Genomic DNA, 12742 nt, shown 5'->3' on the forward strand with positions numbered 1-12742 from the left:
AAATTATGTGTCTGAAGAAGCTGACAGGAGGGGAAAATGACACCTTGACTTTATTTATTCCACTCAGCACTCAAGTGTGGTGTGTGTATGAACCTTTGAGCTTAAAAACACACATACACCAAGAGTGTGATGAAACACAATCTCGCCCAGCTTTTCTCCATGACATGCTCCGAGTGCCTTGCTTTCAGGTGCAGCACTTTGTTAGAACAGGTGCTTAATTGGAAAGCACATGCACAAATAATGGAAGGCAGCCGTAGAGAATCGCTGTAAGCAGGTAGTCGGCACAAAAGAATGAGAAGCCTTGATCCAGGCTTTGTGCGCTGATTTAGAGAGATTAAGGTTTTTTTCCTCATTGTTCGGCACAATGGGACGGAAATTTGCGTGTATCGCAAACGCTCTTGCCTGAATGCTGACTTTTATAGTGTGTGACATTGAAGTATAAGTCATGCGGTTGTATGGGATTAGACGCTGAAAAGGACGGCAGAAGATATTGGTGTATCGAGCAGGACAAAAGGAGGTCTGATATTTGGTTACACTGTCTTATTAAGAGACACACAACTCTGGTGAGAAACACTTTCATAATCGCTTCTGAAACCCGTTTCACTTTGCTGCCAATCAAGGTCATGGCGAAGGGTGAATTACTTTACTAAAATATGACCTTTGTGGTTTGTTTTTAACCCTTTGAGCGGTATGGCCCCACATATGGGATTCTTATTTCTGTACCCCTGGGAGTACGGTCCCATATATGGGATTTAGAACGTTCGGTGACGTCATGCAACTGCCAAATTCAAACTGTGTTTTCCCGCGTTGGCTGGCGCTGAGCCAGAGACGCGCGCTGCCCTGGTGAAAAAACCAGCATATGCTGGCAGGTATGTTTTGATGCTGGAATGCTGGTTAGGTAGGTTTTGATGCTGGTTTAAGCTGGTCCTTTGCTGGTTTATGCTGGTCATGTTGCGAAAATTCAAAGTTGTCCAAATTAAGTTCTTTGCAATGCATATTACTACAGTACAGTAGGACATTTACAAAATATCTTCATGGAAAATGATCTTTACTTAATATCCTAATGATTTGTGGCATAAAAGAAAAATCTATCATTTTGACCCATACAATGTATTTTTGGCTATTGCTACAAATATACCCCAGCGACTTAAGACTGGTTTTGTGGTCCAGGGTCACATATTTTAAACTCGCCAGTGAAAGGGTTGAACATTTTAGAATACACTCCAATGACTGTCATTATAAGCACTGACAGTGGTATTTGAGTTCATTATTTCTAATGAAATTTCCATGGATAAAGCTTGTAAACAGTGCAACATTAAACAGGTTTTACTGAATAATTCACATAATTGTTTCTTACAAACATATGACCTTCACATTTTGCTTTTAAATCTTCCAGAACTCTTGACCCATGGATTTCCATAAGACCTCAAACACTGACAGCGGAAATCAATGAGCAGTGTAAGTTTTAGGTGGATGATTACCACTGTAATTCTTGTGGGTGTAACTGTGCAATATTTAATAGGTTTTTACTAAATAATTCACACAAATGTTTCAACAAAAATATGACCTTCATATTTTACTTCAAAATCTTCCAGAACTCACACACCCTTAATTAGCCTGACTGCTCCAATTTTTGTCTGCTTATTGCTGTACCAGAGGCTTATAAGGTTAAATAAGGTAAATAAAACCCCAGTCTCGTCCTGAAGATCCCGAAAAAGTCCATTAGCACCTCAGTTCACTCAGAGATTCTGTCAATCTCAGCTGTCAATCATGACGTCACACTCTAAAACTAAAACCAAACTTATTTTAAAAAACAAACACTTGAACTTACATCAGCGTGATAAAAACTACATAAAATGAAACATCTTTGGAAAACAATCATTTGAAGTAAAATTTAATTATTTCGTTTGCCTTACGTCCCATTAGATTACATGGAGAGGGCGGGGTTTTTGACCTATACTGGGGCAATCGAAACGTTTCGGCTTCATTTTTCAAGACTTGTGCGGCACACTTCATCTAAACATACAAATACTTACGTATTTTCAGCACTTAAACATACAATACACCGAACATGCAACATAATTACAAAATGAAACAATTTTATTTGTGCGCTGTAATCCAAATCTTCAAAAAAATATAAATCGATACACGGGCTAAAAATATAAATCGCTTATAAAATGATAAAAAGGCATTAATACAAATATCTTAATGATATAAAAGATACATAAATGTTTTACTCTTTTAGCTAAAAATATGTAGCGATTTGTACATTTTAAACGTTGAAATACATCTAAACTGTACGTTTTAGCATCAATAAAAACATACAAAAATGTACATTTTGTGCCTCTATGTCACATATCCTGTCCAGTCTACCCGCCACAAGAGGTCACCTGTGCATCCTACTGCCGTTTCAAATTACCGGACTACATTTCCCATCATTCACTGCGCTAATGACACACACAGATATAACTAATCAAGCACTCTGTATAAGCCTTTTACTTTCTCTTCCTAGTTGCCGAGTATTGTATTGTGTTTAGCACTCTGTCTAAGTCTAGTTTAGCGTTGCTCCTGTATCTAGTCATTTGAGTCTTGTATCCTCGCCTTGTTATATCATCTTGCCTACCTTCTGCCTGCCCTGGACTTTTCGCCTGTCGTGGATTTAACCCTTTGCCTTGTCGTTTTGGACTCTGTTCGCCCTTCGAATGAACTCTAGCCTGTCTGTTTGGATTACCCGTTTTCCTCGTTCCTTGGATTACATTCGCCGCTGACCGACCCTCGCCTGCCTTACGGATTATTCTTGTGTCTTGCCCGTTTGCCATTTGCCATTGTCTGACCCTGCCTGTTAACGACTATGTCTCTGTCTCGTTACAATAAAGGTTTGCATTTGGATCTGCCCACTTCTCGTCTCCCTCACTCACACACTAAATGGTACGTATAAATATCTGCATATAAACGATGAGACCAAGCTGAGTAAATAGAGTTGAGTCACCATTATTTATTTAGCGCTTTTAACAATACAGATTGTCAAAGCAGCTTTTCAGTAGTAAATTGGTGCAATAATGCAAAACGACAACAGTAAACACTCAGTTTTCAGCTAGAATCTTTCATCATTGATTCAGTGATCCCATCATCCAGTTTAGTTCATCTGCAACGATATCATTGAGGATACCTCAGGTTGAAGCATACACCCGCCCCTGTCCAGAATGAAAACTTCGACCAATGAGGACCCTTTAGAGTGCGATTTTGATAGGCATTTACCCCGGAGCGCTAGGTGGTTGGGCTAGTTTTGAGTAGCAGTTGGGCTGGTTTTGTTATGTAGACCTGACAACCCTGCAAACACTTACAGTGGAAGTCTTTGGGCAGCTTTGGTCCTGGAGGGCCACTGTCCTGCAAAGTCTAACTCCAACCCTAATTAAACACACCTGAACCAGCTAATAAAGGTCTTCAAGATCACTAGAAAGCTACAGGAAGGTGTGTTTGCTAAACTCTGTTCTAGAGGGATGATTACCAATGAAATTCCTGTGTGAGAAGTTTGTTAACAATGCTATATTAGACAAGTTTGTACTGAATAATTCATGCATTTGCTTTAAAACAATATTATTATTTTCATTTTTATTCGAAAGCTTCCAGAACACTTGCCCCATTGACCTCTACTATCTCAAGATCTCACACTGACAATGGAAGTCAATGGGGCGAGTGTTCTAGTTTGTAAAAAGTACTACATTAAAACATGTTTTTACTGAGTAATTCATGTAATTGCTTTGAAAACAATATGACTGTCATATTTTGCTTTTAAACCTTTCAGAACACTTGCCCTATTGACTTCCATTATATTCCATTATTTTATAAAACGACACTGGTAGTCAATGGGGCAAGTGTTTTTAGGTGGCTGAACATTTAGTTATGCATTACCAATGTAATTCCTGTGGGTGAAGTTTAAAAATGGTGCTTTATCAATGATTTGACTTTGCATGTTAACCCCTGCTGGAAGAAGTTGCAATTATAAAACCTGCATGAAAAAAAAAAAAAAAAAAAAAAAAAAAAAAAAGTTCTGCCATTGACGATAATTCAATATGGCTCAGGTTACTGGCAAAACAAGTAGCTGTATTACTAAATACCCTTGAGTCTTGTAGCTGTATGCCCAACAAGTTGGAATTATTTTCATGCTAATCAACATTATGGCACAAATGTAGTTGATGGTGCTTAGCTTCTACCGAACTAGGCACGTTTCTATAATATAGACAAGTGTGAGTGGAAAAAAATTGAATTCCGTTGGTTTGGCTGAGCATTCTTACATGATATTTTTGCCAATCTTTTCAGAACCCCCTCAGCACCCATTCTTATTAACCCAGGGTTCCAGGAAGCATCAGAAGACTCCACAACTTCAGATAACTCCAATCCCTCCAGGAGCGAGAAGTCAAGCTTCATATTAACGGCTTAGCCTCAACACACTGTTCATTTTCATTTATTATTATTATTATTTGTACATCCAGTCTGACTGTGAATTTTAATGGGCAGGAGGAAGGCAGGAGCCGTGCCAACATTTTCCAGCCCAGTTCTGCCTGAGTGCACGGCCTGATTAAAATGCAGCTAGGCTCTTGCTCCGGCAGGCTGAAACAGACATTCTGATAAAAAACTGAGGGACCAAATATTCATGAAGGTGGGGCTTTGCACTGGGCTCAGGAAGTGCAAAAAAGCCATTTCATCAGCAGTGAGAACAGGCTAGTGCTGATGTTTTAGTGAGGAGATGCTAAAATCCTGTTATTTACATTTATTCATTTGGCTGATGCTAAAAGCTACTTACAGTGCAACTTATACATTTTTAATCAGTGTGAGCGCTTTGAAAATCAAACCCGTGACCTTGGCGTTGCTAGTGCTGTACTCTACCAGTTGATCTACAGGAACTGCATGTTGTGCATTTATTTACTTTCTTGTGGTATAATTAAAGTCAACATAAAAAGTCATTTCTGACGTAGTCTGCTTTTGAAATCTGATATATATCTGATAATTAACCAGAAGAAAAAACAAAGTGGGCACTGAATGGAGGCTGATGGGGTTTGCAATGTATTTTAAAACATTTGGCGAATCAGAATAAACCCCTAGCTGAAAATTTGGTCACACCAATTCTTACTCTTAAGTAAATATCAACTATGACTTTTGCCTTAATAAACTCCTAATTTGGTGCTTATTAATAGTCAGGTAGTTGTTGAGTTTAGGTATGGGGTAGGATTAAGGGATCTAAAATTTGGTTATGCAGAAAAAGGCATTCATATGTGCTTTATAAGTAGCAATAATGCATAAAGAATACTTTAATTAATACAATAGGCTACCCCATATTCGGGCTTGTTGCTCTACCACAAACAGTATAAAAGTGGACATTTTTAATTTTACTAAATTTAGTATTTGTAATATAACTTAAAAAAAAAAGTCATCACTAATATACGGAACCCTTATAAATATTTTTTTAATATTGCTAAAAAATATAGGGGGATGCAATACTTTTCCAATAGAACACAATATTTTGTGTGAGCAAATGCAAAGTTTCTTGCATAAAGCAATACTTTTGTGAGAAACCAATTTGTAAGCCATCGCAAAGTGTCTCTGGGCACGCAACACTTTTCTTATGACAAAATGCAATGTTTTTGTGAGCGAATGCAAAGTTTCTTGCATGAATGCAATTCTTTTGTGAAAAAACTATTTTCTTTTGCGAGAGAACGCAAAGTGTCTCAGGGAATGCAATACTTTTGCGACAGCACACAATATTTTTGCAAGCGAATCCAAAGGTCCTTGAATGAACGGTACTTTTGTAAGAAAACAATTTTTTGCAAGAGAACGCAAAGTGTCTCTGGGAACACAGTTTGTGACAAAGCTGTATTTTTGCAAGCAAATACAAAGTTTCTTGCATGTGAAACAATACTTTTGCGAGAAAACAATTTTTGCAAGAGAACACAAAGTGTCTCAGGGAACGCGATACTTCTGCAACAGAACGCAATATTTTGGTGAGCAAATGTGAAGTTTCTTGCATGAACAATACTTTAGCTAGAAAACAACTTTTGCGAGAGAACAGAAGGTGTCTCGAGGAGCACAATGGCTTTGCAACATATTTTTGGGAGCGGATGCAAAGTTTATTGCATGAACCCAATACTTACGCGAGAAAGCTGTTTTTTGTGAAAGAATACAAATTGTCTTGATTGCAATACTTTTAAGTCAGAACACAATATTTTTTGCGAGCAAATGCAACATTTCTTGCATGAACGCAATACTTTTGCGACAGAACGCAGTATTTTTGAGAGCAAATACAAAGGTTCTTGCATGAATACAATACTTTTGTGACAGAACACAAAGTGTCTTGAGAACACAGTACTTTTGAGACAGAATGCATTGTTTTTGCAAGTGAATGCAAGGTTTCTTGCATGAACGCAATACTTTTGTGAGATAATGCAAAGTGTCTCAGGGAACTTTTTTTTTGGTGGGAGAATGCAAATTGTCTCAGGGAATGCAGATCTTTTGCGACAGAATGCAATATTTTTGCAGCAACCGAATGCAAAGTTTCTTGCATGAATGCAATACTTTTGTGAGAAAGCTATTTATTGAGAGAGAATACAACGTGTCTTGCAGATCGCATTACTTTTATGTCAGAACACAATATTTTTGTGAGAGAATGCAAAGTGTCTTGGAACGCAATACTTTTGCAACAAAACACAAAGTGTCTTGAGAACACAGTACTCAAGAGTCAGAATGCATTATTTTTGCAAGTGAATACAAGGATTCTTGCATGAACGCAATGCTTTTGTGAGATAATGCAAAGTGTCTCAGGGAACACAATATTTGTGCGAGCGAATGCAAAGTTTCTCGCATGAACACAATACTTTTTTCACAAGACAACAACTTTTGCACAGAAAACACAAAGTGTCTCGGGGAACACAATACTTTTATTTCTTAAAGTTTCTTGCATGAATGCAATACTTTTGCAAGATTTTTTTTTTTTCAGGAGAACGCAAAGTGTCTTGGGGAGCATAATACATTTGAGACAGAATGCTTTATTTTTGCAAGTGAATGCTAAGTTTCTTGCATGAATGCAATACTTTTGTGAGAAAACAATTTTTTTTTGGCGGGAAAATGCAAATTGTCTCTGGGAATGCAAACCTTTTGCGACAGAATGCAATATTTTTGAGAGCGAATACAAAGGTTCTTGCATGAAAGCAATACTTTTGCGAGAAAACCATTTTTTTGCGCGAGAACGCAAAATGTCTTGGGGAACACAATACTTTTATGACAGAACACAATATTTTGCAAGTGAATGTAAAGTTTCTTGCGTAAATGCAATACTTTTGCAAGATTTTTTTTTGCAGGAGAACGCAAAGTGTCTTGGGGAACGTAATACATTTGAGACAGAATGCATTATTTTTGCAAGTGAATGCTAAGTTTCTTGCGTGAATGCAATGCTTTTGTAAGAAAACGATTATTTTTTTTTGGCGGGAGAATGCAAATTGTGTCAGGGAATGCAGAACTTTTGCGACAGAATGCAATATTTCTGCAAGTGAATGCAAAGTTTCTTGCACGAAAGCAATACTTTTGCGAGAACCATTTTTATGAGAGAACGCAAAGTGTCTCGGGGAAAGCGATATGTTTGCAAAAAAATGCTATATTTTTGTGAGTGAATGCAAAGCAATGCAAAAAAAAAAAAAAAAAAAAATGCTACATTATTTAAATTGTGAAATACATTCATAAAATAGAAAATATAATTGTACGTCATGTGGACATGAAGTGTCATGAAAATGTTACAAAGTGCACCAAAGTTTCTCAATTGTCATAAAAATAGGCTTTTGATTTTAGGTTAAAATATGAGATTGAAAAGTTGCTTACTGCTGTGGCACATCATAACATTCACAGATCCATGATATTCTGTCAGCAAGACTCTACGAGATAAGTCACTCTGCAAATACATAAGAACAGATAAAACATGATAAGGAAAAAAAAAAGTATTTTCAAGTTTACAACTTGAACAAAGCTATGAAGAGGTGCAAATGCTTCCTCTTTCGCTCTTCTCCGGTATGATCTCACTGCTGGATGATGTACGGCCCTCGCTCCGCCGCTCCTGGAAGTTCATCTTCAACTGCTCTGCCAGTCTGAATTCTGAAATTGTGAAGAAGTAATAAACAAGATTGACTGCAGGACTACATATTGATCCGACTCCAATGTGCTCCGATGATTTGTAATATTGCCACTACCTGTGCGGCAGAAGCGCTCGCTTCAGTGGCAAGGCAAATTATGATATGCTGCGAATCAATTTTTCTCAAATTAAGCTTCCAGTTGTATGGTGGTCCAAATGGGGTGAGAGTGTGTCAGGGGGAAAAAGAAGATCTATTAAAGTCTTTGTACCAGTCTGTGAATGGAACCGCAGTGAGGTGTTTTTTAACACGTTGAAAAAATTAGATTTGTGCAGTGACACGCAACGTTCGTTTGGATACTGGAGCAGATTCTGGTTTGTTTTAACAGGGAATGAGGAGTTCTACTTGTAATTCAGAGATAACAATGCGTGCCTCATTTAGCATAATCGCTGTGGAGCAGCCATGTCGTCTGCGGCGCGGGAGGCAGGCACCATGCTTGGCCAGACACTGGGTTCAGAGAAATGAGATGAGAAAGAAGAAATGGTGGGGGGGTGCGAGTGAATCTCTTCTAAAAGATGTCCTGCTAACGTTAACCGTTGCTCAGTGAGGGATTGAGATTAAATCCGTAGAGAATACTCACTGACGTTCGTGCTATTGTTTTCCCACACGGAAAGTGATATCACTTCCCGAGGGATGATGTCATGAAAGACCTGGCTTGTGTTAACACGCATACATTTATAAATAGGCTGTCCCGTATTGATGAAGTGCCAGTAATCAGCTTGTTTTTATCAAAATTCTTTTCATATTATACAAATACATAAAGTGGACAATTTGGACTAAATTTGTTATAATACAGTCCTGACTACAAACAAGAAAAATAAATAAATAATAATAATAAAATAAATAAATAAATACAAATCAATCAATCAATTAATCAATCAACCAATACATAAAATATAACAAAATGTAAAAAAATAAAAAATAAAAAAAAAAATAAGAATTTGTCTCAGTAATTAATTTTACTAGAACAACATTTAAAGACAGAATGAATGAAACATTATTTCTAAGAAAACATGTAAGGAAAGCACAAAATGAAGAAACATCTGTAATATGTGTTAAAGGGGTCATCGGATGCTAAGTTCACTTTTTCATGTTGTTTGAACATTAATGTGTGTTGGCAGTGTATGTACAAATCTACCCTATAATGATAAAAATCCATGCAGTGGTTTTTAATTAATCTGTAAAAATAATATCCCCTTTTTCAAATCGAGCCGTTCTCAGATGCCTGTCGTTGTGGTGTCACACCAACAGAGGCCGCTCACACGATAGTTGATTAACATGAGCGTCTTACCACAGATCAGTTGTAACAGTCCAACCTCCATGTTTTGATGCCGGAGCAGGGATGTAAGTTAGACAAGAATATCTCAGATTGAGCAACTGAGGTGTTGTGTTGCTGGATGTAATAATGAACATAGTGGTCGTCATTTACTCCCAACATCTGAGCCGCTGAAGATGGTCTAAATGTGGATTACGTTTGTTTGTGAAGGGAATGCACCTCCCGATCTACATATATCCGTCTATGTTCACGCAATCCATTTGTGATCCATAAGGTTTTTTTTTTTTTTTTTTTTTATGAATCTTTGCAGTCGCCTTTCCTAATAATGTGTTAGTTAGCAAGTTTAGCGGCTAAACGCGGCTAAAGTAAACAGGCTCGTCACTCCACAGAGAGAAGAGAGGGGTGGGGCGAGCAGAGCTCATTTGCATTTAAAGCAACCTCAACCAGAACAGGATGATTTTTGCAGAGCTCATTTTGACATGGTAAAAGGGTGTTGTTTTACACAACCATTGAGAATTTTTAACCAAAGTATATTATAGACTTTTCATTAAGACCCTAAAGAATCATATCAACTTGTGGAAAATGGGCATCTGATGACCCCTTTAATAATTTATTTATAAATAAATAAATAGGGTGGAAATTGACAAGGAAAAAATAATTAAAGAGGTAAAGGTGATTACAATGAACTTAATCAAGACATAGGTGATACCAGGTTAACTAATGCTGATAAACGAGGACAGGAAACAGGAACGACCAAATATGGGCACAAGAGGGAGAAACCAACATAAACAGTCCACAGGGGTGTGACACTAGGAAAACATTTAAAGACAGAATGAATGAATGAATGAATGAATGAATGAATGAATGAATGAATGAACAAATTAATGAATGAACGAATGAATGAATGAATGAACGAACGAATGAATGAATGAATGAATGAATGAATGAAACATTATTTCTAAGAAAACATAAGGAAAGCACAAAATGAAGAAACATCTGTAACATCTAAATAAATAAATAAATAAATGGAATATGACGAAGACATAAGAATTTAAGACGTAAAACACTATTACCAAGAAAACATGATGAAACTGTAATATGTCTTAATAATTTATTCTCAAATCAATCTCAAATAAATAAGTAAATAAATAAAGAATAAGAACTAAACAGGCAAAATACTATTACAAACAAAACATTAAAAAGCAGTGAAGAAACAAACAAACAAACAGTCAATTAATAAATTAATTAAAAAAATGAAACAAGTAAAAAATGTGAATAATGTTAAAAATACTAATCAATTAAAACTTAAAAATTATTCACAAAAAAGCAAAAGAGGGACACAATGAAACTTTAGTAATAGTACATCTGTAATATTTGTTAATTTGTTTCTTATATATATATATATATATATATATATGTATATATATATATATTAGATAGATAGATAGATATTATATTCAAGTAAATATTTCTAAAAGTATACACATTTGACACAAGATTAATTTATTTATTTAAATTAAAAATTATATGTACTTGCATATGGGAACATGAAATGTACTGCATAATAAGAACGACAGCCATTTTGGTGAATTTCTGGATTTCGCCATGAGAAACATGTAGGCAAAACAGATGAGAGGGGCAACCGGGGTGTAGACAAAGAGGGCAGTATTTGGTTGAATGTAATCAAATGCAGCACTAAGAGGATAGGACATGCCAGAGTGGAGGACACTTCTTAAGATCCATGGAAGAAAGAACAAAAGGAAATTCCTATTCGAGGCGATGCCAGAGTGTGGGATTGCTGGAAAGCCCGTCAGGACCTTGAACTCCTCTTGAGGAGAAATCAAAAGCAGAAAATCCTCTGGCTGTGACAAAGCATCCAAAGACAATGTAGGGGTTTGGAAGTCAGGGGAAGATATAAGATAAAAGCATAAAAGATCAGTGCTCTTGCTGAACTTCCACTCACACATTCAAGGAACAGTTCACTCAAAAATGAAAAATCTGTCACTTGCACACACTCATCTCATTTCAAACTCATATGACTTTCTTTCCATGAATTTACATTGAATGAAGACCAGTCTTGTGAACTGGATCAAACTGATTCATTGGAAAGATCCGATTCAAAAGAATGATTAAGATACTATCACACTTACTGTTCTTTGGCAAATTTTCGCAGGCAAAATCAAGTAATTTCAGGCTCAAGTTAATTGACGGGCTCAAGCGATTTTGCGATGTTGACCAACAGAAAGCTGCTTGGAAGTGATATCTTTGTGAGATTTTGCTTCATACGTCGCACAATTATTGACAGTAGACAATGGCCATTTCATGTCTGCAACATTTTTCTGAAAGCTTCGCTAATGTGACTGCAGCTTCATGCAAACTGCTGTATGACTTTAGAAAACTAGCAATATAGCACACAAGTCTCATAATCTGCTTTTATGGTGGTTTGTGTCCTTGTTGAAGCTGGAAAACTCCAGTACCCATTTATCGTAAATGTACTGTATCGTAAACAACACAGTGCTTTCTTCAACATATTTCCTCGTGCTCTTAAGAAAGCATGTTGTACATGTGGAATGTAATTGTGAGTAAATGATAACATCTTCAGCCAGCATCACCAGCATCTTCATCTCCAAGATCGCCTGAGAATAGCCACCCAGACAGCTGCTGCAACAATCGGGTTGCATAACCAAAGAATTTCTGAATAAACGATCAGAAACCGTCTCAGGGAAGCTCATCTGCATGCTCGTCGTCCTCGACCTGACTGCAGTTCGACGTCGTAACCAACTCGAGTGGGCAAAGGCTCACATTCGATGGCGTCTGGCGTTTTGGATAGGTGTTCTCTTCATGAATGAATCCCGGTTTTCACTGTACAGGGCAGATGACAGCGTGTATGGCATCGTGTAGGTGAGCGGTTTGCTGATGTCAACATTGTGGATTGAGTGGTCCACGGTGGTGGTGGGGTTATGGTATTGGGAGGCATATCTTATGGACAACAAACACAGGTGCATTTTATTGATGGCATTTTGAATGCACAGAGATACCGTGACAAGATCCTGTGGCCCATTGTTGTGCCATTCATCCACGACCATCACCTCATGTTGCAGCATGATAATGCACGGCCCCATGTTGCAAGGATCTGTACACAATTCCTGGAAGCTGAAAACATCCCAGTTCTTGCATGGCCAGCATACTCACCGGACTGTCTAATCAGCATCTTGATATGCCACACCTGTGAGGTGGATGGATTATCTCGGCAAAGGAGAAGTGCTCACAAACACAGATTTAGACAGATTTGTGA

General features: G+C 37.3%; 1 long non-coding RNA gene across 1 annotated transcript; it reads left to right on the top strand.

Moving 5' to 3' along the window:
• Positions 1-317: 317 nt before the first annotated feature.
• Positions 318-4894, top strand: LOC127153946 (uncharacterized). Its single transcript, XR_007825383.1, has 4 exons — positions 318-563; positions 1397-1458; positions 2877-2928; positions 4321-4894. It is a non-coding gene; the product is annotated as an uncharacterized LOC127153946 (long non-coding RNA).
• The last annotated feature ends 7848 nt before the right edge of the window (positions 4895-12742 follow it).

Source organism: Labeo rohita, chromosome 22, assembly GCF_022985175.1.
Source record: "Labeo rohita strain BAU-BD-2019 chromosome 22, IGBB_LRoh.1.0, whole genome shotgun sequence".
Taxonomy (NCBI): domain Eukaryota; kingdom Metazoa; phylum Chordata; class Actinopteri; order Cypriniformes; family Cyprinidae; genus Labeo; species Labeo rohita.